This window comes from Rhagoletis zephyria, unplaced genomic scaffold (genome assembly GCF_001687245.7).
Source record: "Rhagoletis zephyria isolate East Lansing unplaced genomic scaffold, Rhagoletis_zephyria_1.1 Rzeph_scaffold_00006, whole genome shotgun sequence".
Lineage (NCBI taxonomy): Eukaryota > Metazoa > Arthropoda > Insecta > Diptera > Tephritidae > Rhagoletis > Rhagoletis zephyria.
In genome coordinates, this window is record NW_016157090.1 from 781,151 (window position 1) to 800,918 (window position 19,768).

Consider the following 19,768-nt stretch of genomic DNA (forward strand, 5'->3'; position numbering starts at 1 on the left):
ATTGAATCATGCGCATTTTGCTGTCAAAATGCCAAATCGAAAGCCTACTTTCCCGTGTAAACAGCCAGAAAGTCCTTTTTGCAGATTTGCAGAAATCTCTTTCGGAAATAAAGACCAGTCGAGTGTTGCCGTGTGACGTGTTTTTGGCGAATTTGTATAAATAATAAAAATGTTGATTAAAACATGAAATATGTGTAACAAATTTATTCTACTTATATTGAATATTTTAGTAGTAATGTCATTTTGTGACTGTTTTGTGCACATTTTAGCAGGTGTAGTAAATTTTTCATGTCATTAATTTTGTTATAAGCATAAAAAAGTCTGGTAACATAGTTGAAAGTGAACTTATTTGCATTCACCGTGTAAACAGACAAAAAGTAGTATCAGAAAGTTTGATTTTCAGATATAAAAACTGCTTTCGAAAGCCCCTTCACGTGCAGGGTCCTGCAATCTCTTCTGGAAATTCTTGAGTTTGACAGAATTTCGAAAACGATTTGCACTTGCCACTACTGCCAAAACTAGCAAAATTCATCGTATGACTATTGTCACAAATACTGCGCCTAAAACACATTTGGGGTGTTCACAGTTCGTTCCAAATAGTGTCTGAAAATGTAGACGTCTACATTTTAAGACGTTTTCTAACCGTAAAATCTGTGGTGTTGTTGTTTCCCATACAAAATTGGAAAACGACGCCGTCTACATTTTGTCACACTCAAAGGTATGTTTTTTACGCGTCTACATTTTGCAACCTCGCAGCAGGGTTGCATTATGGCAATACTAATCACATTTTTTTTATTTATTGGGCACGTTTTCTGTATTTGCATTTAATTTGAGCGCAATTTCTGATGAAAAGAAACAAATCAAGGAAAAGAAATAACAAATATTAGGAATTGGTAATTAAGTTAAATAATTACAATTTTTCAGAAACAAAATCGAAAGGCGATATATAAAAAATGCACGCAAAGAGGAAATGTCTGGCAACACCAGCAAAGTTTTGAGACGATTTTGCGACGACTGCTAGAAAGGGGTGCTCACAGTTTGATGCTAAAGATGTCTCAAAATGTAGACGTCTACATTTTCAGACACAATTTGGAACGAACTGTGAACACCCCAATTATAAACATTAGTGGTATTCACCAAAGTGGCCTGACAGTCTGGCAAAAGAGCAGATCAGCTCAAGCAACGACTGTTGTCAACAACACCAATATGTAATATGAATTCGCTTTGTTTACAACAAACACATCATTTTGACATTCGGAAGTACCGCGGCGAAAATTTAATTCGCCATCAACACCACCTTGTATAAATTCGCCTTGCCTTGATATTATGCTTGAATCAAGGCGAATTTATACAAGGTGGTGTTGATGGCGAATTTAGATTTTCGCCGAGGTACGTCTTAATGTCAAAATGATGTGTTTGTTGTAAAATTAATTCGCCTTGTTTACAACAAACACATAATTTTGACATTTAGTAGTACCGCGGCGAAAATTTAATTCGCCATCAACACCACCTTATATAAATTCGCCTTGGCTTGAATATTTGATTGATTGATGTTATCCATTTTGAGCCAATAAAGGCCCGTTTACATACAGATTTGGCGTTGCGTTGGCGCTGGCGTCGCCTCGACAGCTGACTATGAATACATGTATGTCCACATTACCAAAGTTGGGACTCTTCAACGCAAATAATTCAAGGTACAATAGAAAAAACGGCTTGTTTTTAATCTCTGTCGTTATTCCCAGCAATCGAACGTTCTTTCGATTATACCGATATTTTATCGATTTGCCCAACACGCAACCCTGCGCCTTGAATCAATCAGATTGATTATAGTCGACGATTGAAATTGTAGCACAAAAAATTATATCAGCAGCAGCAAAAGTCAGAGTCAGAAAACTCGCGGAATAAAAATTTTTGAGTGTTTTAAACGCAACGCAATAATAAATTTATTGTAAAAAATTTACCAGGTAATTGAGAAACTAGAAGATTTTGAATTTTGCAACTCATATTGATGAATGTTTGCATATTTGTGATGTGGAGAGCAACGGGTTCGAATGACTCGCAAATTAGTTTTGCTTGTGAAATTTTGTCATTTTTTGTGTTGCTAATGTGCCACCATCGGTACCAATATCACCACTACCACCTCTGCCGCTAATCGGCCAGACGTCGTCCATCTTTTTGCACCGTGGCGGATGTGCCCATGTGCGCTGATACGTTCTTTTATGTATTTGTATGTGCATTTGCGAATGTGTTTTAGCAACATTCACTGCAAATTTTTACTATGAAATCGAAAATTATAGCAAAAAATAATTAATTTTGCATGTGACGTCACAAAGGCCCTGGTTGCAATGGGATCTTGCGAACACGAAGACACGGTACAGTAATTTTGCCAATAGGTTAATATATATACTTATGTATTTGTTTAACAACGTAGCAACAGCACCCAACCTAGAATTCTTACACGTGCCTGCCCTTTTTGTTGTGCAGTGGCGGTGAGTTCTGTAGGCGTATATGGTAGGTTGAAAGTGCAACTTAACCGCTTCAAAAGATAAAATCCAAATTCATTGAAGAACATGTTAATTCTGTTCTATTAGCCTTGCTCTCCACATGCTGTCTCAGCAAAACATATAAATTTTATATATTATTTTTTCTTGCAGATAACTCGCATTTTATTTTGCACCATAAATTGTGTGTGTTACCAATCTATTGGCAATCGCAGCCTGTTACCAGAGCGCTTGCAACTCTTCACGTGGCAGAGAGTGTCTTTTAGCACTAGTGAGCGACACTGTTTTGGTGGAGCACTAAGTGTGGAGCATAATCAAGTTTTTTCCTCTTTAATACAAAACCAGACTGCATATCGCAACCTATCGTCTCGGCTTATTGTTGTAACAAGCATCTAAGCAACAACAAAGCAGCATTTTCAGTACGAATTCGCAAAATTCTTTTTTGAATTTTTATTTTATTTTGGTTGGTTTGCTTTTCGTTTGCGATCAATCACTAATTTTGAACTTCAACAAAAAAAAAAAAACTGCTACTTATCAACTTAATGGTGAAAATTTGTAGCCGTGAAGAAAATACTATTAAACGCATTTTATAATCGTGTAAAACCACAAAAGGCAGTGTAAAAACCAGCACCAAAAGCCAGTTGTGAGCTCAGTGTAAAGTTTGCATTGGAAAATAATTTTTGGACGATACTCTTTGATTTTCGTGTGAATTGTTTTGCGCACCCCAAGGAGGGGAGTTACTTGTTTTATATGACTTTTGAAAGATTAATTGGTGAGTATGTTTGTATTGTATTAATAAAAAATTGTATGTATAATATGTATGTATGTAAAAAAGCGATAAGTTGTAATTATCGGTGCTCGTTTCCGCTATAGTCTACGTAACCGGAATAACCCAGGTTTATATCTGACCAAGAACTGACAGCATCACTCTACAAAAAATCTTTGCTCCCCGTCAGGGAGCATAACACAAAGCTCTGCAAGCGGTTCCTAGTAGGATGCCTCAGACGTGGGCACCCGAATAGACAACTGCTTGCAGAAGAGCCCTCACCAAGGCACGTCAGGAGGCATCTATATAAACTGACTGACGAAATGCAGAGGTTCCGTAAACAACCTTTGGGCCCAACTGTATACCGAGAGGTCTTAAACGGCATTCACAGGGAGTAAGGGAGTTATATAGACTCCCCATCTGTGAATGCCGTTTTGGGCACACAACCACCCGACGTGGACGAGACAAAGCTGTATCTGCCTAAAGACTCTGGCACCACAATAGCATAACTTCGCTCTGACTACTGCAGCAGGCTAAAGTCATAGCTGGGGTCTACTCTGTATTGTGCCAAGTATTCGAATCCGAATGAGTTTCTTATCGAATCGAAATACAGAGTAGACCCCCTGAGCAGAGTGAATGCAGATGCCACATGACTCACGGCACCTCTATGGACAGACCAGGTGGACATTTAACAGTTGCTTGTCCTCTCCTTAGCTGAGATTACTGCGAGATTTTGGTCGGAAACTGCTCTTTTAGGTAAACAGGTCCGTTTCAGCTAAGGGCAGGCCGAGGAAGTGAGCGACTTCAACAGGGTCTGTCCATAAGGACAGGGGCGTCAGCTGGGGGACTGTATACATACCGTCGGCATTCATCATATAGAACTTTATATCAGCTTCAAACAATGACTTTCCATGATCTCCACGATCCAATTAAGTGCATAGGGTCGAAATTCGGTCTAAAAATTATTGTCCTTCACTTTTATTGGCCGTCTTCCATTTTCCAAAACATGAAGATATAATAAACCCAGTTTTTATTTAAGAACATTTTAGGGTCGAAAATTTTCTCACATGTTGATTGGATTACGACGCTTCAGTGGGAATTTCAGCATTTTAACGATCCAAACCCACACATAAGCATATTAAAAACTATCTCTGGTATAGTAGACCTCAACCCTATTGTGAACCTGTTCGGTATCTCAAAAGGAGAGCTTCCGGTCAACGCCTTTGCAATAAGTATAATTTTTTCCAAGACTTAATAAGTGACTAGGAAAACTATTTATAATATACAAAACTGAATATACTATCCTCAATGCCTCTTAAGAATCACTTAGGTTATTTAGAATAAAGGTATTGATTTGTTGCAATTGTTTTGCAGCCGAGTATGGACCAGTTTTTTTGTTTTTTTTTTTTTTTATTCAGAGGTTTTCGCGAAGAAGTGGTAATTGAAACACATTATTTTAGAGAACTGGGTATTTAAGATTTATCATCAAATTTTTGTAAAACTCTGTATTGAAGGAAATACAACAATAACATGAATTTAACTAAATTTGTTGCGTTTGTTTTGCACAATACTCTAGGCATGTATGTACACATGTACATACAGTGATGATCGCTTAATTGCTCACATTTATTTCTTACAATATTCGCAATGTTAGATGTGATAATTCTTTTTTGTTAATTTTTTATAAAAATATACCATATTCTATAACATTAACCATATAAATAAAAGTTTAAAAGTATGTGCAAAATTCTAGAAAATTTAACCAATTTCAAAAATTTGCCATCAAAATTGTCAACTTTTTCTTCAGAATTTTTATAGAAACTTATTGGGTATGCAGTTTTGTAGCCTATTGAATTTTAGTATAACAATGTGCAGGTTTGAAAAATACACACAGGCATCTTCTCGAGCACAAATCTTCAAGTAAATTACTTTCAGTTTTTATTTTAAATTTTATTTTTGTTCCGCAAGTAAACGTAAAGACAATGCAAACAACAATGGACAAGCCAACAAAGGCTACGATAAAAAATTTAGCAGTCGAAAAAATAAATAGAAGAACAACGAAAGCAGGAATTTAAAACCAGTTCACTAGCTACGCGTTGCATCAACTTGTCTGTGTCTTTCATTGTCAACGGAATGTTTGCTGAATACAAATTTTATATCAATGTATGTAATATAGCGATGTTTTATGCTTATTTGAGATACCTAAGAACGTTTGAGTTATTTGCGATTGAAACTTCAGTTTTCTGCCTGTTTCTTCTGTTACCTGCCGTAAACAAGCAAGGAATTCATAAAATGTTTCAAAAATAGTGGCTATTTTTTTTTTTTGCAAAATCAGAGTGAATTGCATAATTTTTGCAAGTAGTGTGAGGAAGTAAGCAAAATCACTTTATATTTTAACTGCGTTTTCTATTGTCAGACATTTACAAAAAGTTTTTTTTTTTTACCTAATGGGCTCGTTTTTGGTATTGCTTTTGATGACTGCTAGGCTTTTTGCCACGGAAGGGGGCGTCCATTGCTTTGTCTGTACCCATTGTGGTTATTTGTTCGCCAAAGAGTTGTTTTGCTTATAAAGTACATACATTTATATATTAAAATTTTATTTTATTCTACTCTTTTTATTGTTTGAGTTTTATGTTCTTTTATACCGTATATTTTTATACCTAAACTCCACCTGCAGTTGCAAAGCATCGGTATGATACACTAGACTGCTTTCTGCCTTTGCTGGCTTTTGTGCTGAGCCTCTCATATGCTTTTTTATTTTTACTTTTCTTACTTACTTTTTGCTTCTATTGATAATTGCATACGTTTAACCTATTTTCAACACTCAATTACGTTGATTTAAATTCAGTTCGTGTTGTTAAAATAAAGTAGTTTAGTTTCAAGGCATTGCATTAGGGCTCAGGGTTGTGTTTTCTATAAGCGCATGTTGCGCCGATAAGTAAATAATGCGGCAAACTTGATATAAGATAAGTTATTTCAAATGAAATTTGCACGATTATCAAGCAGTTTTCTTTCGTATTGTCAATTAGGTTGCCTAAGAGTTAAACATTAGAGATTATTTTTCGCAACTTAATTAATTAAATACCTGTACCGCAAACTTGCTAATAAAATATTTAAAATCCACTCTTTCAATTTTGTTCGCTACACTTTGTTACAAATATGTACTTTCATTTGTTTATCACATTTTTGCGCTTGCATGTATTTATGTTTGTACATTTGTGTACATATATGTATGTATGTATGTATGTATATATGTATGTACATATACATAAATACATATATAGTTGCCCAGCTAGCAAAGAAACGTAAATTTTGCCGACAGTGCAGTTTAGTTCAATTTTCCGTATCCGAAAACGAATAGAAAAACTCCTACAGTTATCATCAATTTTCGTATCCGGAAAACGTTCGATACGTCATTTGAAAGCAATAATTGTATTTTATTTTCTCAAGCTCAACATTTGAATGCATGCATGCGTTGTTGGCATGAAAAAGTATCTGTGAAGTGCAGAAGGAAGCGTATTGAACATAAAATTCAATCAGACAAATTTCAGAAAAAAACAGCCGAAAACGTATCCGTTTCACATACTGTTGTCTGTACGCAAGAATGATAGAATACAAAGATTGCGCCGATAGGGGTGCAAAAATTTTTCGTTCTGCGCATCTACGTCATAATATAAAAGTTGTTGTTGGCGGTCTGTCAAATCGCATACAATTTCGACGAAAAAAAGTAAATATAGCATAAAATTTAGTTGAAAGACTAAAATAAAACAATCTGGTGGCAATTTATTGAATCGAGAAGACGGTAAATTTATTTTGTGTTTCTTTTACATTATTTATATTATTATTTTATTTCAGGTAGTGAGTAGGGCGTTCAAATAAAAATTGCATTCTGTGGCCGCCGTTGCGCTGGCATATGGAACGAGTAAGATTTCCAAATGAAATTGAAGCCACAGCAAATAGTGCATAGCTCCAAGGCTTGGAAACAAATATAGAAGCTATACGATGCCAGAAAGACTACAGAGAATCGAAGAGCGCTAACCAGGAAACAGCGTAAAAGGGCCAATTCGTTGAGCAAGGGCGTGCTCATAGCATGGTAAGTAGCATCTGCGACAATACATTACTTTTTACTAACTTCCAATGCGTACTTATTTCAGGAAATACAATGCAAACGGTGCCAACATAAAATTAAACTGCCAAGGCATAAGCAAGAAATTTTACCTGAAACTGTGACGCCTGCCCACAGCATCAAATAAGGATATCGTTCCAATGAAACCCAATATTAACGACGTATTTTGACGACGATGAACTCTTTGCGAACGCTCCGGGTTTTCATCACCGGGCTTGTAAATTGATGGCACGGAGCCTCGTTTCAACAATCTTCTTTTTGCATAACCTTAGAAATGTTTTAAACACTTTCATTAATATAAACACAATAAACGAAATAAATAAACATCCTACCCACTTCAAACTGCAGACTATTTTCAAAATCTTCACTTGCAAAGTGATGCATGCAAATATAGCAAGTTTTAAATTGGAAATCCTTGCTTTGCCGGCAGAACTGGATCCACTTTTTCCTAAGTTCTGGATCTGAAGGAAAAGTAAACAAACTGCACTCTGCCGCCGTTTTTCCACATTTCGCAACTGCGCACTTCATTTTACAACGTTTTTATTTTATAACTTTAACAAAAATATCACAAATCAATACGTTTTCCTCGCAAACCAATACGTTTCCCTCGCAAACCAATACGCTTCCCACCAAAAATTTTATATTATGACGTCAACACTCGAACAGCTGATTTGTAAACAAGAGTAACGGACCTGCGCAAAGCGCAATCTCTTTATTCTATCATTCTTGGTCTGTACGTACGTAAAAGTATTCGAAAATGGAATCAGTAAACGGACAAAAATCCGCACTTCATCCACTGGTTTTTCCTATTTCGGACCGGTTTTCGGACTTTTTGCTGGCTGGGTGTTTGTTGAAGCTATATAATATATACTAGCCGGCCACGCGCTGAATGTATGCATATGTATGTACATACATTTTCGTATTTGGAGAAAGAAATCATGTCATCATGTACTTCGTTTATTATATACATAAAAAAATCTTGTCTAAATACGTTCAGTAGCGTGGTTAAAATATCTCGCCTTTCCTTTATACTATGTATAGAAGATAGTAATTTTAAATAGGTGGCAACCCTAATCAAAAAACTTAAGTTTTTGTACATGCGAAGGCCACGCACTTTCATTTTGTATATTATTTTTTATCCAACGAACGGTGAAGATCTGATATAGTTTTTAAGTAGGTGGCAACCCTACTCAGAAAAATTATACATTATTACACATCCAGAGGCTAAGTCTTTTCGTTTGACAGTGACGGTACAGAACTGATGCCTACGCTTATTATGATTGAATATGATAATTTTATTAACAGGTGGCAACCATATTAAAAAAAAAATATTCGTGCCTTTCTAGAGGCCAATCCCTTTCATTTGACACCTCATCTTTTGTAATCCAACGAACGGTGCGGATCTTATAGTTTTTTAGACAGATCCCTCTCCTGTCGATACAGAGTATAATAGAGAAAATCTCGTCAAAATCCATTCAGTAGTTCTCGACTTTCCTTTATACTATGTATAGATAGATTATATATGGATATGTATGTATATGTATATTTACATTCCAGCGCCACTCGATATCAATTTATTCAAAGAGTTTATAACTAATTAGTGAAAAATAAAATCGCATAAAATCACTTGAGTTTGTGCATCGGAGGGCGAGTAAAAGTAAATAATTTTTTGTTGCGCAAACCACACAAGCTTTTGGCTACGTGCTGTACATACTTCATTAATTTTCATATACTTCTTGCATACCTATGTACATATTTATATGCACATACAGTATTGGCCAATACAATAGCATCCCCATTTCAAAGTGATATTGTTTCCCACTCATGTTTATTTATTTATTTTTAGAAATTTTCAATTAAAATACAGTTCATTCTCTAATAAAACCCATATAAATCCACGTTTTAAACTTTGTAAAAGACTACAAAAAAAAAAAATCAACAAATTTTCACCTAAATTTCAAACTTTTTTTCTCAGAAGTGTCATATTTTTTTTGAGTACGCAGTTTTATAATAATTTATTAATAATTAAACATAAGTGGCAAACAATATCACTTTGACATGGGGGTGCTATAAATATGGCCAATACTGTATGTGTGCATGTACTTACATATTTTTCCTGTACACTTTCATTTATTTACTTTTAGTGGCCCGCAGAAAAAAACTTAATTTGATCGCTCAGCTTAGGTACGCAATATTAAAGTAAACGAATAAATGTTGATAAGCAAAACTTTTAATAAGGTTCGGTAGCATGTGATTGATTTCGCTTGAAAGAAATGCAGGAATTTTTTCTGGAAGATTGATATTAGTTAATTCGAGCTAAACAATTTTGGTTTTCTGACTGTTTTTTGGATTTTCTGCAAATTGTACATACATATGTAGCACATTTCAGTATTTTTTTTATTTTAAATTTTACTAAATTTTGTTTTCATTTTTTTGCACTTTACTTTTGTTATATGTATGGATGTATGTATTAACTTTTGCAGTTTGTGACTCAAAATTTTCTCTCACTGGTAGGTGCAAATAATGGCTCATTAGAGTATAAATCGATGAAATATGCAAAAGATGTATGAATGTACTAATACTAATATATAGTATGTATATATGTATGTATATGCATGTGGGTTTCTGTTTGCCCGTTGAAAATAATTTTTTTTTTTGATCTAAATAAAACTATTCGCATGAATGGTGGTTACTTTGACATGTGTGAACAATTTGGCCAAGTAAAATGATGGCACGCGTTCTACATGAACACTTAAGCGACAAATGCCGACACACATTTATGTACATATGTACATTTTTAAAAAGTTTTTTTCTTTCCACTAAACAGATAATTTATTTGCCGAAATATATAAACCAAGGCACATTAAACAGGTAGTATCAGTAGAGCAAAAACAACATTTGCGTGTATTTTGTTGTTGCTTCTGGTATCGAAAGTGTCAAAAACTGTTCTGAATTTTTTCTTCTAAATCAAAGCGTGCCATGTGAAATACAAAAAATTATAAAGAATAAAAAATTGAAATTGGAAAAAATAAAAATTGTGGCAACTTTCTTTCCTAGTAAATTTGTTTGCTTCTCGAAGCATTGATCCATCCTTTGCAAGGCCCAGTAATCAGCGGTTGTGCTGCTGAGTTGGGCGAAGCTGCTATTCAATCGCTTGTTTTGTATGGTAAAAGGTTTCACAAGCAAATGGATTTTAACAACTTATAATTTTCGTGAGAAAAAATTAAAAATATTTGACATTTTCGAGACCAAATTTGAAAATAAATCAAATCAGCTGCTCTACTGATACTACCTGTTCAATGTACCTTGATATAAACTCAATAAAAATAACAAAAACTAAATTACGGTCGACTATTATTGACACGCGATTTGTTATTGACTTCTCTAGGAAAATAAGTGCTTACTTATACATGAACTTTAGTGGGTTATGGTATTTGTATATAATTAGATTTATTTATGCCCTTCCAAACAAATAGCTTCGGCGAGAAAAATATGATACAGCGAATATTGAAATCGACTAACATCAAGGGTAAGATTATGGCCACGCCTACAAAGTGGGTACCACTAAACACGAGTTTCTTTTTTGAAAAGATGTTGGGCTTTTTCATTTTGTTTGTTTACGTTTATTTATTAATTTTTAAGATTTTTTAATTAACCCAGAGAAAAACATTTTTATTGAAAAAACCCAAAAATATGACTTACCGAATAGGGGATGCTCTATTTTGTAAATTTTAATGAAAGTTTGATGAATTTTTTTTCAGTGTTCTACAAAGTTTTATACTTAGGTTTGTATGGTATTTGTGAGGGAATGAAATGTATTTTAATTGCAAATTTTTAAAATCTAACAAATAAACATCGCCACTCAAAATACCAACATTTTATGTCCAAAATTTTTTTGGCGTCCTTTCTTCACTTAAAATCACTTTAATCAAATTTGTGTGGCTCATATTCTCCACACGAGCGATTTTCGCCTGAATATCATCTGTTGTGAGGTGCTTATGCTTCTAAAGATGGATTCATCGTTCTAGTTCTGAACGTTTTCTGCCATGTGGAAAACAATTCTGAACTAAAACGATGAATCCGCCTTAAAGATTCGACTAGTGGCGCCACTTTTGTGGTTTTAACAAGCGCTTTGAGCATTTTAAAGCGTGTTAAATTTTTGAATACACAGTTTACGCGTCAATTGGTTGGATGAGGCATGCATTGGGTTTTTAATATGTATTTCGCCATTCGTTTGGTTTGCTGTAGTCATTTATTTTTTAGTTTTTTTTTCTAAAGTTCATTAAACTGCCTGGTTTGCTATTTCAAGTTTCTAAAAAACTTAATATTTCCGCACATTGACTATTTTTTTGTTTTTTTAAACCGACTTCCAAAAAAGGGGGAGGTTATCAGTTCGTTGGAATATTTTATTTTTAGCATTAGAATGTCAAGCGTGCAAATTGCAAGAACTTTTTGGCACAAAACAACACATTTTGAAACGAAATCTGATATTTTCTTGCTACATATTTTTGGTTTTTATGCAATCTGATTTATTTTCGCCAATTTGAAGTCTAGCGTCAACTCTCAGAAATCTGCCTACTAGCCGCTACTTTTGTTTGGTTTCTCCGCATACCTTTTAGTATTTATAACCTCGCATAATTTGTATTTCTTATTTGCCTTCTACCTAACATTTAACGCTAATTAATTGCTAAACAACTTTAATAACGAAGTAATTAAATTTTTTTCTTCAATATCGCAGCTACTCATAAAACGTAATTCTTTGTAGCACACCTCCGCCTCCACCACACCTAACCACTTTTGTTGTTTTATTTGGCCCACTTATTTTTTACTCGCCTTCCGCTGTAGATATTTTTTCACTTGTTTTCGCTTGTTTTCCCTACAATTAATTATGTATGTTTTGTTAGCTCATAATTGGGCATTTATTTTACACTTGTTAAGTCAATAAAGCGCGTCGGTGCCCTCAACATTGTCCCTGTGTCCTTTCCACGCTAATTGAAGTGGTGAGCGTCTGTTGCTGCGCTCACTTTTGCAGCTACGCAGCGGTTTTTTTTTAATCCAGTATTCTACTTTCTTATTCTGTTTTTAGCACAATTGCATTAAGCGTCAACTTGTTCTTTGTTTACTCAGCAAAAACATTGCACCTGCAATGTGTAGTGGGAAGAATAATGACCCTATTCATATAAAATAAAATAGGTTTATAGAGTTCTATAAAGTGACAATTTCATACAAGTTTTCGGTTTATAAAGCAGTTAAAGTACTCTTTGTTTTTTTATTAATTCGGGTGTAAATTTAAAACATCAATGCAAATTTAAGCTAAAAAAATAAAATTTATATCGTTGTACAATTTAATATGTGTTTGAAAAAAACAAGAAGTTCGAAATTATTCGCAGGATAAAAGTCATAAAATTTTTTAATGTAAAATAGCGGTTACAACACTTTTAGACAGGGACCGTAACAGGTTACAACTTTTATAATAAAAATCGCTCTTCAACAATTATTTTTTACTTTTATTTAATTACTGCTTAAATAACAGTTACAGAAACTTAGTTGAAACAAATTACGGATAGTTATCGAGTTACAAAAATGTATGCGATTATCAAAATTTGTCAAGTTAATGAAATTTATCAAGTTATCGGCATTTATTGAATTAAGTATTATTGTTTATAGTTAAAGAAATTTATCGAGTTATCGTAATGCAATTTCATTCTTTTAATGTATCGAGTTATCGATATTTATTGATTTACTTGTCGAGTTATCGATATTTATTGATTTGTCGATTTATCGAATTGAAGTTTTTGGAAATGTCAAAATACATAATCGATTTATCGAAATTTATAGGTTATATAAGTTTATCGAGTTATCACTGCTTATAAAATTTTATCATGTTGCCAGAGTGTAACGAGTTATCGAAATTTGTCAATAGCTTTTGAAAAATATGGAGCTATCAAAATTAACCGAGTTATCGAAATTTATGGTGGTGTCCAAAGTTTATATACTTATCGATTTATATCGAGATATTTAAATTTTCGAGTTATCGGAATTTATCGAGCTCTCGAAACGCACAGTTATCGAAAGTTATCGGATTATCGATATGTATCCATTTATAAAAATTTATCGACGAAAAGGAATGTATCGTTTCAATTCCAAGTTCTGTCAAAGTCCGCCAAAGATTTTCAAAGATATGAAAAATTTTAGTCATGTTTTTGTTTCCCCACGTCTCCACCTTCTACCAGATTCTGTTAAAAAAGCTGTGTTCAGACCGAAATGTCAAGTGAAGACCGCAAAATTCCACTGTTAAACCATATCTGTCTTAACGAATTTCTTACCATCGCTGTCTAAACATCAGCTATCACTTCGTAGTTTGACAACTCGGTTTTAATTTACATTGGGTACAGATTGATCTGATTCGCTTGATGCCATTTTAAATTTGTTGATTTTTTTGTAGTTTGCTACAAAGTTTTAAACTAGGGTTTTTATATCGGGTTTAATTAAAAATTAATAAATTTAAGACCAGAAAATTACATATGCACAAGATAGCGTGTTGTTTAATAAAATTCTGGAATAGGGCGTCTTGAAAAGTTTTCTGAGATAAGACGTTTTCGAACTGGCTGCCGGGATAGGTCGATCGTCCACTTAGGTATCGATATGTGGTAGGGCTGGTAATATCCGGGTACCCGTGGTTTTAATTACTCGATTTTCCCGGGTACCCGGGTAATATACATATTATGCATGTCGGTGCTGATTAAACGAAAACATTTTTGACTATTCAGTACTACACTGAAAAGGTATACCTTGACACTAAAAGAAAAGCTTTATAGTAGCAAATAGTCGTTTTGATTCTGCCTTTCTACTCGTATCGTAGTAGCTTTCATTGTCTTGTGTCCATGGAAGATTCTTATAGATTTCCCTAGTATGCGCTTAAATTTCACCTACCCACATTTTCGGGTACCCGGGTAATTACTACACTGCCCGGGTAACCGGTATACCCGGGTAGCTCAGTGTCTGGGTCAAATCATCAGTCCTAATATGTGGGTGCTTGCTTAAAACCTTTTTATTTTGAATTAAATTCTCGAAAATCTTGAAGTAATAGAAATTTCGCATCTTCGAAATGCCTATTCGAAAATTAACAATTTCAGGCTGAAAACTTGATATTTCGAAACCCTAATTCCAATATTAGAGATTATGGAAAACGAGTTTCGAAAGGTAGAGCTCTTTCTTATACGTTAACTTCACTTCTTTCAAAATTTTCCATTTTTTCTCACCTCTTTTAAAACATCTCTTTATGGGTTCGATTTTCCTTACTTAGTTGGGAGTCTGTATATATCGACCCCGTATTTAAAAACACTCTCTAACAAAAAACTCTATTATTTAATAATAGAAAATTTATTTTAATAACTTTTTAACTGAATATAAAGATTAAGTACATTTTAGTTAAATATAATGAATCCGAGTAAATATTTAAGCCCTATTTTGAATTGATTTTACGATACATGGAGTAGTAGTGATTTCTGAGATACGGGGTTTTGCCAAAGTACCGTCGATATGTATGTGTGCGTAACTGTGTAGAGATTTTATCGAAGCATGCAGCAGTTTTTTCCAGCTGAGCGTATTCTGCGCATGCGCTGGGCTAAAATCTGCAAGAATCGTTGCAGAGAGTATAAGCGGAAGTAGGAAAAATTTTGAGAAGCACTTGAATAGGCAAATGTGGTTCACCATATATATATAAAAAAATATATAAAAATAAATATACATACATACATATTTAAAAGAAATAATACCAGCACAATAAATTAAAATTGAAAATAAGTAGAAATTTAGGGAATTAAAATAAAAATAGAAATACATACATAATGAAATATTAAGAAACAAAATTTAAATTAAAAGTTTAATAAAGGAATTAAGTTAAATTTAAAATAAAAGGAAATTAAGAAATATTAAAAAAAAAATTAGAAAACAGAAAATTAATAAATTTAAAATTAGAACAAATTAAATTAACACTAAAACAAAATCATAATAACAATAGATTGGCGCATACACATACATATGTATGTTGAAGTTTGGCCGAGCTTCTCCTTCGATTTGTGGCGTGCGCCTTAAGCATAAAGCAAATTGTATAAAAAATATATCAATTCTTTAGATAATCAGCAAGACTCGACCGTTTTTTGTTGCAAGAATAACCAGCTGAAAAAAAAACATATTTCTGACTCTACACAAAACCACGCCAACAACTCTGCCACATTGTAAAAGTTTTATACTTTTTTTCAAGTGCTGCCAGATTTTTCCTTTCTACACAATGCTTAAAATGTTTTAAGGAGTGCGCAGTTATTCACAAGTTCTCAAATTCATTTCGGAGTGAACATGGCTCAAGTTCACTTTGAATTCGCATTTTGGTGTTCTGCATTTATCCGTTTTTCATTTCAAATGCACTCGAATTGGTTTTTCCGTTTTCGAATTCACATAATCGCGCACACCGCTGGGAGAAGTGTAAGTTAGTTTCTGGTAAGGCATTATTAGATGCTCCTATTTCCTACGGGGTAATGCACATGTTTCTACAGTTTGGGAATCACTGTATTGTTGAATACGCCGAATTTCAATCTGTTTCCTTTGGATGCAGTTTTCGCTTTGGTCTTTTGTTGTTTTTTCTTTTCACTCATACAAACACATGCGGTTAAGAGCCTTTAGAAGGATTGACTGTGAATTAAAAAAATAAAGTATCCCTTGAAAAGTTTTTTATTTTTATTTAGCCTCTATTAAAAGGTTATCTTAAACGACACCTATGACTAGTTAATCGTTAAAATATTGTTTGGGAATACAATGAAATATTGCTTTAAATGGAGAATGGTCTATCTCCACTTAGGCTACTTTAATTGAGGGGCACAGATATCTATATATGTATGTATGTACATACATATGTAGATGGGTACACTCATATGTATGTATATGTGTATGTAAGTGTGTGTGTACTCAGTGGTCGACCAGCCGCTGCTTTCTCGACTGAGCTTCGTCGCATTGTGGGAAATTGAGGATACTCATACGTACAGGATTATTGCACTTGAGGTAGACGTATCAACCGCCCGACCAATCCACCGAGCAACGGACTAGACCAACTCAAAACAAGCATACGCTCGGCATACGCACACCCTCTTTAAGCCAGCGCCAGCAGCCAAGCCAGCACAACTCTCGACGAATCGACGACACTTTCAAGTTGTAACTTCGTGTTTAGTCGTTTTTTATTTGCCTTGCTGTCTAGATGTGAATTTTCCAGCAAAAAGCTTAAACCGAATTAACGTGAAGAAAAAATTATAAGAGAAGAAAATAATAAATTAACTTAAATCTGTTAAAATTACAACAAAGCACTGGAAAAAATCATTAAAACGTACTAAAATTTGTTCAACGTGAGCAATTTGCCACTAGAGCGGCTGCACAGCGTTCGTCGGCAAAGAAAATTTCAAATAAAATCATCAAATATTCATTGAAATTTAAAAAATAAAATTTGATTGAAAATTTGAAAAATTAATGTATTTTTAAACGTCGTCGTCGATTTGCAACCTGAAAACAATTACGAAAAGTAATATATATACATAAAGTGGAGCGTAGTATTTGGAAAAGCAGCAGCAGAAGTGACCTGCAGAGAGTAGCGCAAAAGGACGCAGGTCAACAGTGGAAATCGAATTGGAAAGCAAGCAGCAACTACATTTTTCTTGCTACGCTGCTAAGCCGCAGACAGTTCGTGTGCAGCAATTTTAAATACAATAACAAAGCGGCAGTGATTGAAAACCATAAGCAGCGAAATAGCAAAACTAAAAAATAAAAAATAAAACTTAAAAAATTAATCTTACGCTGAAAGAGACCCCAGTTTCGCCTAAAAGCGTGCTATGGCAATAGTTTCAGGCTGTTCGTGCGCCTAAAAGCAGTTCTATAAAAGGCACGAATAGAAGAACGCTTCGATATTTAACATTAAATTAATCAATTTTTTTTTGGGTGTCGGAAACTATTTCCACGAACAGCAGAATTTTCGTGTGATTTACGACTTTATCCGGGTTCTTTGAAGATTTCTTGCACATTGTCTTCGTTGTTGTTGTTTGCGTGTACGCCGCGTCAGCCGTTAAGCCAGCAACATCGTCATATGGTGTGCGGTTTGTGGCTGTCATCAGTGGCCTTTAACGCCCCCAGCGCATATACCAACAGCAGTAAGTGGAGCTGAAATTTAGTAGTTGGATTTGTATTTGTATATTTTGTAGCATTTTAGCTTTTAAGTTTTGAGTGAAATACAAGAAGCAGGTATACAAAATTAAAGTCATGAACGAAGATATAAAGTAGCAGGAGTAACTTCTGAAAATCGCATCGTGAAACCGTTGGATTCTAATTGCAATTTCGCCTAAAAATATACATACAACATGAAAGCGGTAAATTTTCGTAATATGAGGGGCTGCTAGTTTACAATGGCAGACATTGCATACTTTCGGGCACAATTTTTTCCAACAGGATTTTGGGGATGACATTTCAAGTCGGGGCCAGCTAAGACATTTTCCAAATTAAAAGAATTTTTGTAGAAAATTCACACAAATGAAAAAAATTATATTTCGAATCAAAAGCTGGACAATTTCGAAAATTTTGAAAAAATATGAAATTTTCGAAATTGAAAATTTTGGAAGAATTCTTTCATGAAACTTTCGGGCACTTTTCAACAATCAACATTTTGGAAACGAAAACTCAATTAGGAAACTTGGTATAAAATTTTCATTAAAGAAAAGAATAATTTTTAGTAAAACTTGGACATTTTTAAATTAAAAAAAAAAATGTATAAAACTCATTAAAATAAACACTTTTTTAACATTTTCCAAGCTAAAGCTGATCGATTTTGAAACTCGCAAAGTTTAACATTTTCAAAACTAAAGATTTTTGTATAATGCTTACAGAAATTAATCAAATACGCTTTCTTTGTCTTTTCCAAATGTTTTTATACTGAAATTGATAAAATTAGTTGAAGAGGAATTTCCAAAAAAAAAATTGCGGAATCACTATAAATTGGAAACTTTCGAACTTGAAAGAAATATTGTAAAAAAGTAAAAAATTTAAACAGGTATATTTGGATATACGGATATCTGTTCTAATATTCGGGTTTTACAATCAGATATTCGATTATCCAGATTATCCGGATATTAAAAAAATCCGGATAGAACTCCCAGCCCTAATTCGAACTAATGAAATTTGCAAAAAATAATTGACATTTTCTTTCGTATATCCCCAAAACAGGTAATTTCGATTCAAACACTTTTGTGCAAAAGTTTAAAAATTATCAAATGGAAGCTTTTGGAGAAACGACACTTTCGAAATTTGAAATAGAAAAAACCTCAGTAAAATTAGCGAAACAAATAAAGTTTTGCTCGTTCCTAAGAAGTTGAGGGAAATCGAAAAGGGTAATTTCCGAAATTGGTAGAATTCGTATATATGTAAATTCAAAAAAGCAATATAAAAGTGACTTCGCTTTGAAAAACAGTACAACAAAGTTTAGAAATTGGAATCATTTCCTTTGTGCATACACAAATATTGTAATATTTATGTACAAAAATTCCAAAAAATCTGATTTTATTGGCAAAATCTACGAAATTTTTGTGTAAAATTGAATCAAATATTAAAAAAAAAAACTATTTCAAGAAAAATCTGAAAATCTACCATCACTAAACTTTCATCAACGCACAGCAGGTGTATTAGTAGTCTACCACCCACTGTGTATTAAATGATTTTTCCTTGTTTTCAGCGAATTGTACATTATCACAAACAAAATTGCTTCACATGCAAGCGTATTTCTACTCACTTACCCCTTCCCCCTTCCCCTTCCCACAAACACGCTCACCTCTTCACGTCTCAACCATTCACACCTTAATCATTTATCCATTGACAATTTTCTGCTGCGCTGGCACTTTTGTCTAGCCTCCGGCTGCTGGCATCGTCGTCTTCTTAGATGTTTTGGTTGTTGTTGCTGCTGCTGCTGATGCCGCTGGTGTTTGGTTCAAGCGCCACTCCTGCATACGTTTCAACACTGCACCCACTTTGCCGCCTTCCTTCTTGGTTGTTCACCCCTTTTTTTGCATTGCATTGTTTTTTTCCTCCGGTATATTTTCTTTTTTTTATTTGGTCTCGAATTTTAAATTGCATTCAATTTACTTGCACGTCTTCACTTGAAAGGATTCCTCCACCCACATTTGCGTCGACTTCTTTCGTGACTTAGCTGCTGCTTTGTTTTCGCTTGTGATTTTATCATTATTGTTGTTGTTTTTTGCTATTCAAATTTTCTTGCAAAGTTTGCAATTTACCTTTTTTTTATTTTTTGTTTATTTTTTGGTATTTGTTTTTTTTTTTTTTTTTTTTTTT

At 33.9% G+C, this 19,768-nt stretch overlaps 1 protein-coding gene across 3 annotated transcripts in view; it reads left to right on the plus strand.

Moving 5' to 3' along the window:
* The first annotated feature begins 1,822 nt into the window (after positions 1-1,822).
* Positions 1,823-19,768, plus strand: part of eIF5 (eukaryotic translation initiation factor 5) — a 26,576-nt gene continuing 8,630 nt past the window's right edge. Inside the window, exons 1-2 of one of the 3 annotated variants that reach the window (XM_017606669.1) lie at positions 1,823-1,964; positions 2,655-3,273. The gene's annotated coding sequence lies outside the window, so the exon portion shown is untranslated. Of the gene's footprint in view, positions 1,965-2,217; positions 2,373-2,654; positions 3,274-17,324; positions 17,584-19,768 lie in introns of those variants that run through there. The other 2 variants (XM_017606727.1, XM_017606790.1) reach the window with 2 other exon arrangements.